The sequence below is a fragment of the Heterodontus francisci genome, chromosome 7, assembly GCF_036365525.1.
Source record: "Heterodontus francisci isolate sHetFra1 chromosome 7, sHetFra1.hap1, whole genome shotgun sequence".
Taxonomy (NCBI): domain Eukaryota; kingdom Metazoa; phylum Chordata; class Chondrichthyes; order Heterodontiformes; family Heterodontidae; genus Heterodontus; species Heterodontus francisci.
In genome coordinates this window covers 42,084,297-42,103,894 of record NC_090377.1, presented here as the reverse complement: position 1 = coordinate 42,103,894, position 19,598 = coordinate 42,084,297, and the positions used below count along the sequence as shown (strand labels likewise).

At 41.5% G+C, this 19,598-nt stretch overlaps 1 long non-coding RNA gene across 1 annotated transcript; it reads right to left on the bottom strand.

The window, feature by feature from the left end:
- Nucleotides 1-4,532: 4,532 nt before the first annotated feature.
- Nucleotides 4,533-19,363, bottom strand: LOC137371937 (uncharacterized). Its single transcript, XR_010975319.1, has 4 exons — nucleotides 19,198-19,363; nucleotides 15,748-15,824; nucleotides 10,198-10,269; nucleotides 4,533-5,624 (listed from the first exon to the last, which is right to left on the bottom strand). It is a non-coding gene; the product is annotated as an uncharacterized lncRNA (long non-coding RNA).
- Nucleotides 19,364-19,598: the final 235 nt, after the last annotated feature.

The following is a 19,598-nucleotide window of genomic DNA, read 5'->3' as shown; positions in this document are numbered from 1 at the left end:
GGGCACACCAACCGCCGCTCCGGGTGCAACGGGAGTCTCCAACTATCGATCCGGTACCGTTCAAACGCTCCCACAGGTCAGACTGACAACTAGACAAATGAACCAGCCCCGCAAAATATTGATAGGCACAAGTCTGGGAACGCAAAGGTTCGGTATCTGAGCCTGAATTTTTCGAATGGAGAAGAAACGAATCTTTGGAAGGGGGTTTCGTAGTGGAACTCACTGTGCAAATAAAACTCATCTCAGAACAAAACAAAACGTTGTTAAAAGTATGCATCTACACTGTATGTTCAATGTTGGTGTGGCGATGGATATTTAACACCTATTAAAACTGTTCATGTAAATCCATAGTGTAGTTCCAAACTCAATCTTCGGCAAAGCAGAGCGAGACTGCCTGCAAGTGACAGTCTCACGCCATTTTCCTTCAACGCTACTCAGTGTAAATAGTGCAGTGGGAACTTCATTTAGAAAATGCTCAAGGAATCTCTTGGTCCAGTTGTGTACTTTGTAAACCTTCCTAATTTTAATTTAAATGTTATGGGACTGTAGATTCTCTACTGTCCGCTTTTCAACTATTTATATTTTAACTGCTTAGAGATAGCTATTTGTGACCTGTACCTGTATTTTTAGGCATCCACACAACTACTGATTCAGGCAGACAGGAGAAAGGCAATGTAAACATAGTTTTGTAACGCAAACTACAATTACTGGTCTTAGACATTTACCTGTGGTATAGATTCGTTTCAGCATAACTGGATGTGCAATATCTAAGGATTGTTTGTGGATCATTTTCATATTACATTTAACAGGGAGTGTGGTGAGAAATGGTTGAGGAAGTAGATAGGAGAAAATCATTGCCTGGGAAGGGTGTGGATGGCTATTTGGTGCCAGGAGGTTAGTAGAAATATCTTCAGCATATATGGAACGTTTGTGTAACACAAATTCGAATGTGGTAACCAGATTTTCATGGCACCAGGTCTCATTAACTAAAAACATTGAAAAAGTTGGAAATCTGAAACAAAGATATTGCAAGTATTCAGTAGTTTGTTTTTTCATTCATGGGATGTGGACGTCACTGGCAAGACCAGCATTTATTGTCCATGCTGAATTGCCTTTGAGAAGGTAGTGGTGAGCCACTTTCCTGAACCACTGCAGTCCTTGTAGGGTTGGTACTCCCACAATGCCATTAAGAAGGGAGTTCCTGGACAATGATCCAGTGATGACAAAGAAACAGTGATATATTTTCAAGTCAGGAAGGCAGATGAACTTTCAAGTCGTGGTGTTCCCATATATCTACTGCCCTTGTCCTTTTACCGAGTAGAGGTCACAGGTTTGGAAGGTGCTGTTGAAGAAGCTTTTGTGAGTTTCTGCAGTACATCTTGTAGATGGTACAAACTGCAGCCAAAGTGCGTGGTAGTAAATAGAGGGAGTGAATGTTTAAAGTGATGGATGGGGTGCCAGTCAAGTGGGCTACATTGTCCTGGATGGTGTCAACTTCTTGAGTGTTGTTGGAGCTGCACCCATCCAGGCAATTGGGGAGTATTCCTTACATTCCTGACTTGTGCATTGGAGATGGTGGAAAGGCTTTGGGGATTCAGGAAGTGATTCACTTTCCACAGAATACCCAGCCTCTGACCTGCTCTTGTAGCCACAGTATTTATGTGGCTAGCCCAGTTAAGTTTCTGGTCAATGGTGATCCCCCAGGATGTTGATGGTGGAGGATTGAGCAATGGTAATGCCATTGAATGTTAGGGGGAGATGGTTAGATTCTCTTTTGTTGGAGGTACTCATTGCCTGGAACTTGTGTGGTGTGAATGTTACTTTCCACTTATCAGCTGAATGCTGTCCAGGTCCTGCTGCATTCTGACATGGACTGCAATCATTATCTGAATAGTTGTGAATAGATCTGAATGCTGCAATCATCAGCAAACATTCCCCCTTCTGACCTTATGATGGAGGGAAGAACATTGATGAAGCAGCTATAGATGGTTGGGCCTAGAACACTGCGCTGAGGAACTCCTGCAGCAATGTCCTGGGACTTAGATGATTGGCCTCCAACAACCAATAACAACTTCCTTTGTGCTAGGTATGATTCCAACCAGTGGAGAGCTTTCCCCTGATTTTAATTGACTTCAATTTTGCTCAGGCTCCTTAGTGCCACACTCAGTCAAATGCTGCCTTGATGTCAAGAGCAGTCACTCCCACCTCACCTCATTAGTGAGCCAGATAGGTTTTTTATGACACTCTGGTATTTTCATGGTCACCACTGCTTTTTATTTTATCCAGATTTATTTTATTTCTAGAAGTTAAATTTCCCAGTTGCCGTGGTGGGATTTGAACTTATGTCTCATAATCAGTAGTCTAGTAACATAACCACTGTGCTATTGTTCCCAGCTAGCTGTTTGATAAAAGGCCTACTTCTGTGTCATCAGTAAATTTTGAGATTGTGTTTTCTGTACCCTAAGTCCAAACCATCTACATATACAGGGAACAACAGTGGACCCACCCTAGGGTGCACTACATCCAACCCTTCTCCAATTCAATCAACATCCATTTATCCTAACTCTTTCTTTCCTGTATGTCAACCAACTTTCTATCCATACAACTCCATTTCCTCTTCTTATATGCTTGAATTTTTCTAACAAGCTGGTTGTGAGACACACAATTGAATATCTTCTAAATGGCCACATACACTACATGCCCTTTATCTATCCAAAGGGTCTCTTCAAAAAATTAAATTTGTCAAACATGACAAATCCATGCTGACTAACCATAAGTATATTTTATCACAGAGTTTACATACCCATGTATTTATAAATACTCACTACTATTATCATGAATTATACATTCTAAGAATGAACTTTAACTGACGTTGTACTAAATGATCTATAGTTACCATCTTATCCTTCTCTCCCTTCAGCTAAAGTGTTACACTGCCCATGGTCCAGTCCAGTGGAATATTTGCATAATTAAGAAGGATTGAAAATTTGTGGCCAAAGCTTCTGCTATCTCCTCTTCGACTTCTTTCAACAGCATGGAGTGAATTCCATCAGAGACTAGTGACTTAATGGCCCTGAATACTGCTAATTCTTTTCAGGACATTTCCTTTTCTACAGTTCTTTTGAAGAATTGTTCCATATCTTACTGTAGTATACCTACATTCTCACTTCTACCAGTTTGTAAAAGCTAGTGCAAAATATTTATTTCATAGTTCTTCATCTTCCACAACTACACTTCCTTGTTCGTTGCTGAGCAGTCTTACCCTCTTATGCTTTTATTTTTTATATGCTAATCAAGCCCTTACAGTTTCTTTTATATTATCAGCTAGCCTTTTTTATATTTCATTTTAGCCATTATAATGTCTATATTCACCTCACTGCTATGTTTTATCTAATCCTCATCATAATCGTTAGTATTGTTAGCCCTCATTTTATCATTTGCCTTCCTTTTAAATTTCAGTTTAGTTTTAATCTCCCTTTATCCACAAAACCCCATCCTGTTCAGCTTATAGGAATGTATTTATCTTGTAGTTTATTCATCTCATATTTGAAATTTCCCACTATTAACCCACTATCTTTCTGCCCAGTTAATTTCCACCAGATCGCTTATTTCCGTGAACATTGCCTTTATTTGTCCAACACCTCACTTTGGCTTTTCATTATCCTTTTCTATTCTTACACTGAACCTAACTATTTTGTGATTAGTATTTCCCAGTTGTTTTCCAACCCTCAGATGAATTATTTGCCCAACTTCATTCCCCAGAACTAAATTAAGCAATACTTTGTTCTTTGCAGTGAAAAGAGTGAAGCCATTGTCTTCGATCCCTGCCTCAAGTTTTGTTGCCTCTCCCTGGCCACCTCTTGAGGCTGACTGTTTGCAACCTTGCCTTCCTATCTGATCCTGAGCTGAGCATCCACCCTCATATCGGCTCACCACCACCTTCTCAAGGGTAATTAGGGATGGGCAATAAATGCTGTCCTAGCCAGCGACGCCCACATCCCATGTACAAACAAAAAGAATCCTCTCTATCACCAAGATCTCCTATTTCCATCCCCATATCATTGCCTGTCTCTGCCTCTGCCTCAGCTCATTTGCTGCTGAAATGCTCATCCATGTCTTTCTTACCTCCAGACTTGACTATTCTAATACTCTGTTGACTAGCTTCCCACCTGCACCCTCCGTAAACTTGAGCTCATTTAAAACTCTGCTGCCTGTATCCTCACTTACACCAAGTCCCATTCACCCTTCAACCCTGTTCTTGTTGACCTACATTGGCTTGCGGTCCGGCAACGCCTTGGTTTTAAAATTCTGATCCTTGTTTTTCATATCCATCCATGGCATTGCTCTTCACCATCTCTGTAACCTTCCCCAGCCCTACGACCCTTCGAGATCTCTATGCTCCTCCAATTCTGATCTGTTGTGCATCCCTGATTTTAATTGCTCCATTAGTACCTCTTTGATCAAATTTTTAGTCACCTGTCCTAATATCGCCATATGTGGCTTGGTGTCAAATTTTATTTGTAGATGCCCTGGGTTATTTTACTATGTTAAAGTCACTATATAAATACAATTTGTTGTTGTATTTGTTGTTGGACCAGGAACATACTAATTTAAGGAACAGCTTTGGATGTATTCGAAAAGATATTCCTCCATTTGACCATATGCCTTACTTTTATTCCAGTTTAACTTGGGACAGTCAAAAGTCATCCATTATTATTATCCTGTTAAGCCTGGATATTTCTCTGAACTGCAGCAGGTCTTCACCTCTATCTTATCTCCACTATTTGGTGGCCTGTTATGCTCACTGAGAATTGTACTATTTCTCTACCTATTCTTCACTCTATAGGGATTCTGCCTTAACACAACCCTCGAGGATATTCTAGCCATGTGTGGTCAGGGATACTCTTTGTCCCCAAACAGCCAGCCTGACACCCAATGGTATATATTCATGTATTTATTTATTGCCCACCCTTTGCTGAATGGCCTACTTTGCCACTTCAGAGGGCAGGTAAGTGTTAACCATGTTAATGTGGGACTGGAATCACACATAGTCCAGAGCAGGTAAGGACAGTGGGTTTCCTTTTCTAAAGGGATAGCTGGGCAGGAGTACTTCTGTTGGCTCCACTGTAATGTCAAAGACCATTTCTGGCCCCTGCTTGGTCACCTCCTGCTCACTTCCTCCCCTCCCCAGGATCTACCCAAGGGCTGCTGTCAACAATGCAGCAGTTTGAAAATGAAATCCTCTTTGCCAGCGAGCTTCCTGGGGTGCTCAAAAGGCACCTGCAACTCGCTGGCCTCATATAAGTGAGGCCTAAGGCTCAATATCAGTTACACTTTAGGCCTACCCGTTCCAGCGCAGGGCCTGTTCCCTGTATCTACTTTGTGGTGCCCCAATTTCTGGTCTGTTGGAACTTGTTTAAAGGAGCACCTCTGGTGGTGCAAACTCAGTTTTCAAGCATTGTTTCAAACTATCCCATAAAAAACTGTTCAACCTTTACAGCTTTAGTATGGTAACATTGATCTAACACAGCTAAAAATACATATTCGTATCACAAACATTCAAGAGAATCAGCACTGAACTGTTCCAGCCTTCTCAATTTCAAGAATACCAAGTTCAGTTCATTCTGTAAAAAATAGAAGAATGAAGGTTTTAGGTAGTTCAACAAATGCATTAACTTATAAAGCATGTAATGATAGTTGAAGGTTATTCTATTTCTTCAAGTGTTTTCTATATTTATAATTCAGATATTCCTTTCTGACCCCAGCCTAAATGCTCTATTTCACAAATGTACAGTACTAACTAGTTGCGGTAGAAGAATTCTACCTATATCCTGCTGCTGTGACACTGTCCATAAAACTGCTGATGCATGATGAAATTGCTGATTGAAGAAATATTATGTTTCATAATACTATTGCAGCATTTTCTTTGCCATTTACATTTCTTCATTTAATATTTGCTTAATGCACAATATGTCATTTACTGTTGCAAAAGAAAAATCTCTTAAATCTCCCAACGTGTTGCTCACAGATAGTCTGAGACCTGAAATTGTGTATTCTTCATATGTTATCTGTGTTGATCTGATGTCCACTGTTTTGTTTCATATTGAATTCTTCTAGTTGTCTCTTGAGAAGTTTGTTTCTTCATTGGTAGGGGATTGTGGAGACTGTGAACAATTAAAGATGAGCATTGGGCCTGGCATTCCTATCCCCATCTTGGAGGTACTGGTATGCATAGCCATGTCAATAGTTATGGGGCCTTCTGAGAAGAGATACTCTGTGGGGCCCTATATTTGTGCTATGTTCTATTTTTTTTCAGGTGGTTTGTTCTCTTGTTATTCTCTTACCGTTGCTGTTACTCTTGCTATTTCTCTTAAATCTTCTATGCTACCTTTTTCCTGTGTTTCTGTTACTCTCTGTGTGATTTTTCTACAGTCTCACTTTCTTTCAGTGTTTGTCTCTGTTATGTTTTCACTGTTGGTGCTATCTCTGCATCCACTGCCAACTGTGCTCATGGCAGCCTGCAGTATTGTTAAATTATCTTCCAAAATGCCACCCATGCAGTTACTGAACTCCTTCACCCAAGGCACCATATGCAGCACACTGTCTGATACAGCTGCCAGTGCCTGCACCAATGCTTGATGGTTTGTTTGCATTATTCTTTTAAACACAGGACCACATGTTATGACGAGTTGCTACTGCTAACTTGTGCTCTATGTGTCATACAAAGCATTGCCCTCTGGTTTACTCTCTGACTCCCTAGGATGGATATCGCTGAACTGGTGTTTGAAAAGGATAGAATGAATAACAATGCTGACATCGCCAGATGCTAAAGGCCTTATGTTTATTGTTGCAGTCCATATAGAGGAGGAAAAGAGACAGAGAGATTAGAATTGTTTCCTGGGGAGGGGAGTTCACATGTCACTTTTAGTAGAAGGTTTGATCTGAGGGATTCAGAAATGGCTAATGGAAAATTAATGCAGGCTACAATAGGAAGAGAAAAAACAGAAGCGACATTTCACAACAAATCTTCAGCTGGCACAATCCCTCCAACTTCCCCATTTCTAACACCCAGGAGGAAATATAATGCCGTGTGTACACACAGCCTTCACCTGGAAGTGCTTTTGTACTCATGCTCTCACTAGAAATCTCACCTGGGTATTGTTGCAGATTATAGTAACAAAAGATAATTCTCACTTTTGAGATTCTTTTTCGATGAGAAAACAGCCCCGAATAGTTAAGGCATATTGCAAGAGGTGGAGGTCCCCAAACCTTAGACCTCTAACCCTAATGAGGAGGAAGCTTCACATATCCTGACATTTTTAGATTTTAAAATTAAATTTAAAAACATTGGAACAGCAAAAACTACATTCATGATTTAGATGAGGGAACTAAATGTTATATCTCCAAATTTGCAGATGACACAAAACTGGGTGGGAGGGTGAGTTGTGAGGAGGATGCAGAGAGGCTTCAGGGTGATTTGGACAATTGAGAGAGTGGGCTAATGCATAGCAGATGCAGTATAATGTAGATAAATGTGAGGTTATCCACTTTGGTAGCAAAAACAGGAAGGCAGATTATTTGAACGGCTATAAACTGAGAGAGGGGAATATGCAGCGAGACCTGGGTGTTCTCGTACACCAGTTGCTGAAGGTAAGCATGCAGGTGCAACAGGTGGTAAAAAGGGCAAATGGTATGTTGGCCTTCATAGCGAGAGGATTCGAGCACAGGAGCAGGGATGTCTTGCTGCAATTACACAGGCCCTTGGTGAGGCCACACCTGGAATATTGTGTGCAGTTTTGGTCTCTTTATCGGAGGAAGGATGTTCTTGCTATAGTGGGAGTGCAACGAAGGTTTACCAGACTGATTCCTGGGATGGTGGGACTGACGTATGAGGAGAGATTGAGTTGGTTAGGATTATATTCACTGGAGTTCAGAAGAGTGAGGGGGGTTCTCATAGAAACCTATAAAATTCTAACAGGACTTGACAGGACAGATGCAGGAAGGATGTTCCCGATGGTGGGGGAGTCCAGAACCAGGGGTCATAGTCTAAGGATACGGGGTAAACCTTTCAGGACTGAGATGAGGAGAAATTTCTTCACCCAGAGAGTGGTGAGCCTGTGGAATTCGCTACCACAGAAAGCAGTTGACGCCAAACCATTGTATGTTTTCAAGAAGGAGTTAGATATAGCTCTTGGGTCTAAAGGGATTAAAGGATATGGGACAAAGCAGGAACAGGCTACTGAGTTGGATGATCAGCCATGATCATAATGAATGGTGGAGCAGGCTCGAAGGGCCGAATGGCCTACTCATGCTCCTATTTTCTATGTTTCTATGGTCATTAAGCCCTGCAGTCCTGAGAAACCTGCAACAACATACTATTTCTTGTTTTCCTCCTGCACTCCCCAATAGGAGAGCTCCTAATGTAAAGTGTTTATCATGCCAGGTTTTGCATCAGACCTTGAAAATTATATGCTTGTTCAGAAAATCAAGGCTGGTAATTTCTCTGACTTACCTTGAGTGACACAATGGGAGATTTACTAGTTCACAGTAATTTTTTCATAAATGTACCATGAATACTTGTGAGGCATTGCATTATTTAAATAGTTACTTCAAACCCCTTTGGAATTGAACAGTCCGGTTTGTTACCAGCTCATTGGAAAGATGAAGTGACTTTCACATGACCAGAGGTAAGGTACATGGTCAGAGTAGTGGAAAGGAAATCACTGGCCGCAGCAGGGCTCGTGAGATGGCTCGAAGGTCAGAATTATAAAATGCATCAACCTCTTAACAGATTTCCCAACTCCTTGCCTCAACAAGTCTATCCAGTAGAAAGCCTTTCCCTTGAAATAAACACTCACTTCAACACGATAAAGTTACCTCCGAAATAGATTCATCCTAACCCTAAACTTAAATCTGAGACCAAGCCCAGCCTTAACTCTGACTCTCTGACCTCACCTTAAACCCAAAGCTAAGTTAGTCCAACCCTAAATTCCAAATGGATTTTATTCCAGAGGCAGATTATAGGTTGTCAAGAGTGGCAACAGAGCAAGAGAATAGCAGCAACTCTACTGAGAATATGACAAAACGGAGAGAAACAGGGTAATGCAGGAGGGAGTTGCAACAAGGCTGCCAGGCAAGGCAGGACAGCAAAGGAGCATCAATAAGCTCCCCAGATCATGGGCAAAGCGGTAAGTAGCGGGGGTATGATGGGAGGGAATGACAACAAGGCGAGTGGATTCAGTTACAAAATCAATGGGACAAAAAGGAAATCTAATAAATGGTCAACATATGGGCTGATCTGGGTACATGTGGCAATTAGTATGCAAAAAGTATTTTCATAATTTTATGCTATCTAATGATTAATAAAAATGATCAACTTTGGAGATCTTTGCAGAAATGAAGTGTCAATGATATCAAGTAGAATGGGGGCTCGGAAGTAGATGGAGTGTCCCTGCCACTCACCCTATGTAGTGGGCGAGAAGCACAAACCTTTTCTGGATTCAGACCTCATTTCCAGTTGATAGGCAAGCTGACATGCATTGATTATTGGCAGTAAGGCTGAGGTGGTAATTTGGGAGTGAGTGATGCCAGGTAAAGGGAGCTGGATCTCTTCAAGGGGAAGTGCACTTTGCTTCTGCTGTTAGACTTCAAAATTGGAACAGACAAAAGTACAGTTGATTTCTGCAAGGCCCCCTTGATTGGAAGTTATTGTACAGAAGGTCAGCAGAGAGATGAGTGTCCTGAAGGACTAATATACACCCTACTCAAAATGGAATCAGGGGCACTACTGGTGGTTATCAGATATGAGAGATTCTCACACAAAGTTCAGAAGCTTAGCACCTATTTTATCAACACTAAGTGGACAGCTATGCGTCTAAAATCCCTTTGACACGTTGCTGTCTACAAATTCTATGTATCCAAAAGACCAAACAACATTGCAGACTCTGAATCAGACCTTGCTGATGTAAATGTAGAAATATCTTGTGAACAACGTCAATGGTTCAAGACAAAAGAAGCAGAAACACAGAAATTGAGCATGAGATAAACGATCAATGACACAAATGAGTGACAGCTTGTATACCACAAGGTAAGATGCCTAATTAAATAACATAAATACAATATAAAAACATATTAACAGCCTCTTGCCCAGTCAGAATGATGTGTGGGAGGGGTTAAGACGAGACAGAATCCACTTACCGGCCTGATGTCGCACCATTCCCATCTGGCGACATCTTATCTCATCAACTTTGAAGTTGGCCAATGCTCCAGCTGCAGGCAAAAGACGGCCTAATTTGAATTTAAAAGTTGCTGCCCAATGACCTCATTGGTGCTGCAATATGATTTTCTCGATGACTCGGGAAGGTCCACATGGTGCCAGAGAAATCTGGCAGGCAGTACCAACTGGCTAGAAAAGGCCAAGACATGTTTAAAAAAAAATACTTTTCTGTAAAATCCTTGTGGGCCAAGTAAGCAGGAGTGCTTGCCCAAGCCCCTCAGGAGTTCTTGGCCACCCCAGACCTGGTTGTACCTGTTAATTGTGTGATTATATACAGATGAAGGGAGTTAATTGGGGATTTAGTTGAGCACTTAAAAGCAGACACTCACTGGGATTTGAAGAGGGATTTGTGTGAAGAGCTACGTGTTTATAATCTTTTTACTGTGCACAATAAATGTCAAACTGAGTAAATACAGGCTCCAACCTTATCCTTCTGTAACAAGCTTTCTGGAGTTTAACAGTGCCTTTATCTCTCAGCACTGGCATTGGCTGTCAAAGCCCTTGTCCAGCGCTAATTTTATGCTGAGGACCGTCCTGGGTATCCTAAAGCTCCTGACTTGATTTCCGCTCCCACCTGCCAGCACTAATGTCAGTCCTGCCAGTTTCAGGAGGGAGATGGTCCTGGATTATTTAAAGGAGTCCCAGAAGTTAAATTTCTCTCCCACTTGTTCCCATCCTGTCCCAAATGTGTCCCCCAGTAAAAATTGAACCATTGGAGGTAATTTTAATTCCCTAAAACAGGTGGGTTTGGGTTGTTTGGAAACAAAAATGTAAAAAATCTCAAACCTGAACACAACCTGTCTCAAAACATGTGCACTTCTATTTTAATGGATGCAGGATAGGGGGTAGGCAACCAACCTGCTCCCAAGGGATGGGTCACTCATTTAAATATTTTAATCAGATTTTAGCTGTCTTCAAGCTTTGGGAAACCCAGGAGCTAACACATTCTTCTTGGTTTCCTGACTGCCAAACTTAGACCCTTGTTTCCCGTTCTGATGAAAGGTCACAGACCTAAAACGTTAACTCTGTTTCTCTCTCCACAGATGCTGTCAGACCTGCTGAGTACTTTTTTCCAGCATTTTCTTTTTTTATTACCCCTTTCCCCCCACCCCCCACCACATTCGAGTTAATATCTGGGCCATTGTTCCAGCAGAGTACATGCAGTAGAGAATTAAAAGAAAACAGAAAATGAAGGAGATGCACAGCTGGTTGACCAGCAGCTGTAAGAGAAATATAGGTTACTGTTTCAGGGTAACCATTCATCAAAGTTGATACGATCTAGCTGGAGTGTCTTTTATTGAACAAACAAGGATAAGTCAGGATTTTCCCAAGACCCATAGAACCATAAAAGTTTACAATACAGAAGGAAGCTATTCAACTCAATGGGTTGGATTTTAAGAGCCTGGTGGCGAGCTCAAAAAATGGCAGCCTGCTCGTGTGGGCCGCACGCCAAAGAGCCGCCACAATCACAAGCGCGGTGGCTCATTTAAATAGCCGGGGTGGTCCGCCCCCCCCCCCCCTCCCCCCCAGCAATCTCGTGGAGGGGGCGGGCTGTCTGTCCCCGGCAATGGCGTCAGCTGCCTGTGCGCAGACGCTGATGCCATTATTAAAAGGCAGCCAACCCTGCTGCTCAATTTGAATTTTTAAAGTCCGACCCCCCAAAATTAAATAAATAAAATTGTAACGCCCCTGTCCCACCCTCAATACCAATTACAATAACTCTTTGCCCTCCCACCCCCACCAAAAACACTTACCTTTTTACATCTGATCTTTTCCCCTAAAACTGCACAACGTTTAAGGTTCAACCCTCCCCACCATTGCCTTCACCCATTTTGTATATTTGACACCGTTCTCCCTCCTCCACAATGACAAACGTACCTCTTTCACCCCCTCCCCCTCCAGTGTGGCACCGTGTTTCCCCAGACGGGGACCTGAATGCACGGCAGTGCCAGCTGCCAAGCCGAAGATCGCAGCAGGGCCTCAAGATTGCAGGTAAGTCGATTTAAATTTAATAATTTTATGCATTTGAATATTTAAATTGTGATCCCCTCGCCCAGCAGCGGGCGGCTGCTGCCATGGAGCCTCGCCACCGCTGGGAGGTTTGGGCTGGGCCCTCCCAGCATTGAGGTCCGTGGCAGGCCTCATCTGGAGCCATTTTCAGGCCCCCACCCGGCCACAGAACCCGATGCCGGGGGGAGAAGAAAATCCAGATCATCATGTCTGAGCTGGTTCTTTTCTAAAGCAATCCAAATCTATACCTACTGCCCACATCTTCCCCTGGTTTCCTCTGCTTCAGACAATCATCCAGTATTCCCTGCAATGGTCTTTGCTTCAATCGCTCTCTATGACAAAGCCTTCCATGGTCCAACATCCATTTGTGTAAAGAAATTTCTCCTAATCACTCTCCTCACTGACAGTGATAATTTTAATTAATAGCTCCTTGTCAATGACGCCCCAACTGCAGCAAATAATTTTTCCCTCTTCAGCCTAAGTAAGCTTTAAAAGCTAAAAATAACAATGTTACATCTTTTCTTGGCCTTTTCTGCTCCAATGAAAATAGTCCCAGTTTCTTCTCCAAACTATCATTTTCCACCTCGTAACCTGTATACATTTTATGGCTTTGATGTCCATTCTATAATGAGGTGCTCAAAACTACACATTGAATTGCAAAGTGGTCTACAGTAACAACTTGCATTTACATAGTACCTTCTACATCGAAAAACATCACAAGGCACCTCACAGAAACATAAGGAATAATGGATGCCAAACCATAGAAGCAGATATTAGGAGGGATGACCAAAAGTTTGGTCAAATAATTTGATTTTAAGGAGGTTCTTAAACAAGTAAAGGGAGGTAGAGGGGTTTAGGAGGATATTCCACAGTGTGAGGCCTGGGTGCCTGAAAGCATAGCTACCAATTGAAGGACAAGGACGTGGGAGGGTGAAATGCATAATAGGCAGGAGTCAGAGAAACAGAGGGGAGTTGAAGCTGAAGGAGGTTACAGAGATAGGAATGGTGATGTCATGGAGGGCTGTAAGTACAAGGAAGCGAATTTTAAATTTGAGACATTAGAGGTGTAGAAGACAATGTAGATAAGACAGGTGATGGGTGAGCAGGACTTGGTGCAGCTGGATATGGGCAGCAGAGCTTTGGATGAACTGAATACGGAGGGTAGAGGACAGGAGGCAGGAATAGTTAATTCTGGAGGTGATAAGAGTTTCAGTAACATATGGACTGAAATAGAGGTGGAGGTGGGTGATGTTAAGGAGGTCAAAGTTGATGGACTTTGTGATAGGGACTGTGAGGCTGGAAGCTCAGCTTGGAATTGAATTGGATGACAAGGTTGTTAACTGCCTGATTCAGACTAAGACAGTGTCTGGGGAAACGATGGAGACAGACATGAGGATAAGCAGTTTGTGGAAGGGGCCTAAAATGATGGCTTTGGTCTTCCCAATATTTAGCTTGAGGAAATTGTTGGCCATCCAAGACCAGATGTTGGACAAACCAGCTTGCCAGTGCAGAGGCAGTGGAGTAAGGTGGGGGAGTGGGAGAACTCACCAATGTTTTATACAAATTAATCATCACTTCTTTATGCTTATAAACTATAACCTATATAAAAAAAAAGAAAAACTTGCATTTATATAGTGCCTTTCTTAACCACCCAGGTGCCCCAAAGGGCTATACAGCCAATGGAGTATTTTGAAGAGTAGTCACTGTTGTGATGTAGGATACATGACAGCTAATTTGCACACAGCAAGCTCCCATAAGTAGCAATGTGATAATGACCAGATAATCTGTTTTATTTTGTGATGTTGATCGAGGGATAAATATTGGCCAGGATACCAGGGCTAACTCCCCCTGCTCTTCTTCAAAATAGTGTCATGGGATCTTTAGGTCCACCTGAGGGGTCGGGCAGAGCCTCAATTTAACGCTTCATCCACAAGATGGCACCTCTGACAGGGCAACACTCCCTCAGCGTTGCACTGGAGTGTCAGCCTTGCCTTTTGTGCTCAAGCCTTGGAGTGGAACTTGAATCCACAACCTTCTGACTCAAAGGCAAGAGTGTACATGCCGAGCCACAGCTGACACTATTTTATTTAAAAAACCCAAAATGTCATTTCCATTTTTAATGGCTTTATCTACTTGAACTAGCACTTTCAAGGTATTATAACATCTCAGTGTTGTATGCTTACTACTTTCTGATGGATGTCCTATAATGAACTTGCAAATGATTAATATACTAGTATTTTACCCTGCTGAGTTAATTAAAATTAGATTTCCATTATTGTTGCATGCAGATACTGATCATTATCATTTCTTTTGCAACCAGCAAAGGCAAAACATTCTGCCAATACTACTTCACCAGTATCATAATTGAGCCAGCTTTGTTGTTGACAAATCAATTTATACTGCTTCTGACTTTGTTATTTTGGATGGGGTCTTCCTTGGTGTTTGGAGGGAGAGTAAATATGTAAAGAAACCCACAAGATAAAATGTTCATTCCCTTTTAAACAAGTCTCTCTTCATTCATGCCCTCATCCTGGATGAATTCATTGACTGGAGTCTGGCATACCAGCAACAACAATAATAACTTGTATTTATTTCCACTTTTAAAATAATGTCACAGGACGATTGTAAAACAAAATATGAAACTGAGCCACATAAGGAGAAGTTAGGGCAAATGACCAAAAGCTTGGTCAAAGAGGTAGGTTTTAAGGAATATCTTAAAACAGAAAAGCAAGATAACGAGGCAGAGAGTTTTAGGGAGGGAATTCCAGAGCTTAGGGCTGAGGCAGCTGAAAACATGGTCACCAGAGGTTGGCGATTATAATTGGAACAGGCCAGAGTTAGTGGAGCTTAGATATCTCAGAGGATTGTGAGGCTGAAGGAGATTACAGAGATAGGAAGGGGTGAGGCCATGGAGGGATTTGAAAACCAGGATGAGAATTTTAAAACTGAGGCATTGCTTAACCAGGAGCCAGTGTAGGTCAGTGAGCAAAGAGATGATGGATGAACAGCAATGAATCCTTTCCTTTCATCATGGTTACCTGCCTGGTTACAAATTCCATTTTCCATCCAAACTGCCATGCTGGTAGTACGGCTCTCATTTTTAGGTCCTACATTCCTCTGGCTTCTTCTTTTTATTCAAGCACCTCACCCTTACCTTCCCTTGAAGGTCCTCAATGCTTATTACCCTACAGAGCAGACTGATAGTTCCTTTTGGAAATTTTCTCCCTACTGCTTGTTCAATCTTTGCACCAAAAGAGTCTTCATCCTCAGCGGTTTTAACCTGTACCTGTATTTCCTCCAGCCCATATCTTTTGGTTTCTCCAACCTCCTATTCTTATTCAGTCTTACACTTTATATCAACTGTGTCATCCATACTCATAGTCACCTCCTTTCAACCACTTCGCCAATTTCCTTAAGCCCCTGTACAACACCCTCTGCCTCCAAGGAGAAAGAAAACCTACCTTCTGCCCCTCTCCAGTGTTCTATCCAACTTCCATCCCTCTCCATTGGACTGCCCTCTTGTGGTTCCATTCTTTTCCTTCCAACAACAACAAAAACAACAACTTGCCTTTATATAGTACTGTTAACATTTCTGTTTCCTTAATATCACTTCAGGTGTGCCCCAAGGTTCTATTCTTAACATGTTCTTTTCCTCATACATGCATTGCCCTTTGGTGGCACTATGTTAAGCATTCATCCAGTTTTCATATGCATGCCAACAGTACCCAGCTTTATTTCCCCACTACCACCCTTGATTCCACAGTTGTGCTGCAACATTGGACTGCTTGTCTGATGAACTTGAATGTCTTGCATTTCACATCTACAGCACCAATCAATCCTGTTCAGCTCTCACCAACAGTATGTTAGCATAGTGGTTATGTAAATGGACTAAGAATCCAGACATCTGGACTAATAATCCAGAGAATGTGAGTTTAAATCCCACCACAGCAGTTTGAGAATGAAAAGAAAATCTCTACTACCACCTCCCCACCTGTTCAAACTAAGCCCAAGTGTGTATAGAATTGGTGCCCTGCTTGATACTGAGCTTAGCTTCAAAAATGCATCCAGTTTATCACCAAAATTGCCTACTGTCACCTCTAGGATATCACCTATCTTTATCCCTACCTCACTCCCACTACCACTGAAACTCTTATCCATGCATTTTTCACCTCCAAACCCAACTTTTCCAAAGCACTTTGCACTGAACTCATCAGCCGCGTTCCTCATAAACTCCAGCTGCCCACATCCTATCCAGTACAAAGTCCTGTTCAGCTGTCACCCTAATCTTTGCTGGTCTCTGATGGTTTTGTATCCACTAGTGCATCAAATTCAAAATAGTCATATACAAATCACTCCACAGCTTCATGCTTCAATATTTTTGCAATTTCCTTAAGCCCTAAATTACTGTTGCGCCCTTTGATCTTCCAACTTTTGTCTACTGTGCGCTCTGCCCCTGCAGCTACTCTACCATTGGTGTCAAAGCCTTGAAGCATCTGTTCTCACACTCTGAAACTCGAGTATTGCTGAAAACAGAGACATTTTGTTGAAGCTTTTTGTCTTGCACTCATCAGAACAATTTGTAAGAATACCAATGTAAGGGAAGCAACAAATTTTACTATATGAGAAGAGAGTGTGTATATAGTATAAATTTCTTGCTTCCCTTACATTGGTATTCTTGCGAATTGTCCTGATGAGTGCAAGGCGAAAATCTTCAACAAAATGTCTCTGTTTTCAGCAATACTCAAGTTCTGTACTACCAAATGACTACTCTGAAACTCCTTTGCTAAATCCCTTTGTCTTGTTTCATCTATCCCCAACTTTAAAACTTCTTTAAAACCTCACCTCCTTTAGTTCTCCTTCCTCCTCAGGTCTGATCCAAAAGTGTGATGTTCCTTAGGGTATAATGTTAGATTAAATATGCTATATCATAGAATTTTACAGCTCAGAAGGAAGCCATTCGGCCCATCATGTGAATGCCAGCTCTTTGAAAGAGCTGTGCAATTTAGTCCCACACCCCAGCTTTTTCCCCATAACTCTGCAAATTATTCTTCTTCAAGTACATTTTCAGTTGCCTTTTGAAAGTTCCTATGCAATTTTGCTTCCATCACCCTTTCAGGTACAGTGCTACAGATCATAACAAATCTCTGTCTAAAAAAAATTTCTCCTCATTTCCTTTTGCCAATTACATAAATCTGTGACTTCTGGTTACTGACCCATTTGCACAAGGAAACAGTTTCTCCCTACTAGCTCTATCAAAACCCCTCATAATTTAGAATACTTCTGTTAGATCTTCCCTTAACTTCCTCTGCTCTAAGGAGAACAATCCCAGATTCTGCAATCTCTTCACATAATTGACAACTCTCATGCCTATTATCATCCTGGTAAACCTCCTCTGTATCCTGTCCCAAGGCCTTGACATCCTTCCTAAAGTGTGGTGCCCAGAACTGTGCACAAGACTCCAGCTGAGGCCTAATGAGTGATTTGTAAAGATTTAGCATGAGTTCCTTGTTTTTGTATTCATTGTCCCTATTTACAAAGCTAAGAATACCATATGCTTGCTTAACTGCCTTAGCAACTTCATCATCATCTATTAAGAACATAGTATACCTCCTGTCACTTGTCACTATAAATGCAAATTTTATTTTTATTTATCATTGTTACAAAGAAGATGTTTTGCACTTTTCTAAACACATCTTATTGGGAATTACAACCTGATGCCACACTTTGCTGCCATTTTAAAGTCATCCATTTTAAATCTTAACCCCTGATTATTACCAAGGACATAATGGAATCCAAGGATAAGGAAAAAAGAAAGACTTGCATTTTTATTGCACCTTTCACAACCTAAGGACATCCCAAAGCACTTTACAGCCAATTAAGTACTCTTGAAATGTAGTCACAGTTGTTCTGTAGAAAATATGGTAGCTAATTTGCACACAGCAAGCTCCTACAAACAGCGATGCGATCATGACCACCTAATTTGTTTTATCGTTATATTGATTGAGGGATAAAGATTGACCAGGACAAGGATACCTTCCCTGCTCTCCTTCAAAATCGTGCCATGGGATCTTTTATGTCCACCTGAAAGAGCTGATGGGGATTTGGCTTAATGTCTCAACTGAAAAATAGCACGTTTGATAGTGCAGCACTCCCTCAGTACTGCACTGGAGTGTCAGTTTAGATTTTGGTGCTCAAATCTCTGGAGGGAAACTTGAACCCACAACCTCTGACTCAGTGGCAAGCGTTCTACCCATTGAGCCATGGCTGACACATAACTTATAAAATATAATGGGTATAGCAGTCTATAAATATCACTTTAACTCCAAGATCAGATAACACCCTTAATCTTACTATTTAGTTGTAGTTTAAAAAAAACATGTCCTGTTTCAATTCTTTATGGGTTCTCTCTGTACTTTTTGTATTGTTTACTAGTGGCAGCTGACAGGAAGTACATCATGTACTTAATAGATGGTGATTTTCATAAAAATATGTCTTGTGACATTTTCATCATTGCACTTTTAAAGTATTATTGCACCTTTTTTAAAGATGAAAGCTAACTGAAACCTTGATACAGGGTAAGAATTTCAAGAGTAAAAGCAAAATACTCAGTCCGCAAGCAGGACCCTGAGCTTCCGGTTGCTTGCCATTTCAACACTCCCCCCTGCTCTCATGCTCACATCTCTGTCCTGGGATTGCTGCAGTGTTCCAGTGAACATCACTAGGCACACTACAGCCTGCCGGACTGAACATTGAGTTCAATAATTTCAGAGCATGACAGCCCCCCACTTTACTTTCATTTTTAGTCATTTTTAGTTATTTTTTCTTCCTTTTTTTTTGCATTCCTTTTTACATTTTTTACAATCTTTTTTTGCATTTATTTCATTTCATCTTAGTTTGTTCAGTTTGCTTACCCACTGTTTTTTTCAGGTTGTTTTTCTTCAGGTTTGCACTTGCTGATGTTCAATATTCAGTATATTCACACCTAATCTGTACTAATGCTTTGTCTTTCAACACAACATTAACATATTGTTTGCCTTTGCTCCGTGACCTTTTGGTCAGCTATGTGGCCTGGTCCAATCTGCACCTTCTCCTTTGTTATCTCTTGCCCAACCCCCACCTCACTTGTTTATAATCTGTGACTTTTCTAATACTTGTCAGTTCCGAAGAAGGGTCACTGACCCGAAACGTTAACTCTGCTTCTCTTTCCACAGATGCTGCCAGACCTGCTGAGTGAATCCAGCATTTCTTGTTTTTGTTTAAGAATCTCAAGAGCTTTGAAATCTGAACTAAAACAAAGGTAAATGGAAAGGAT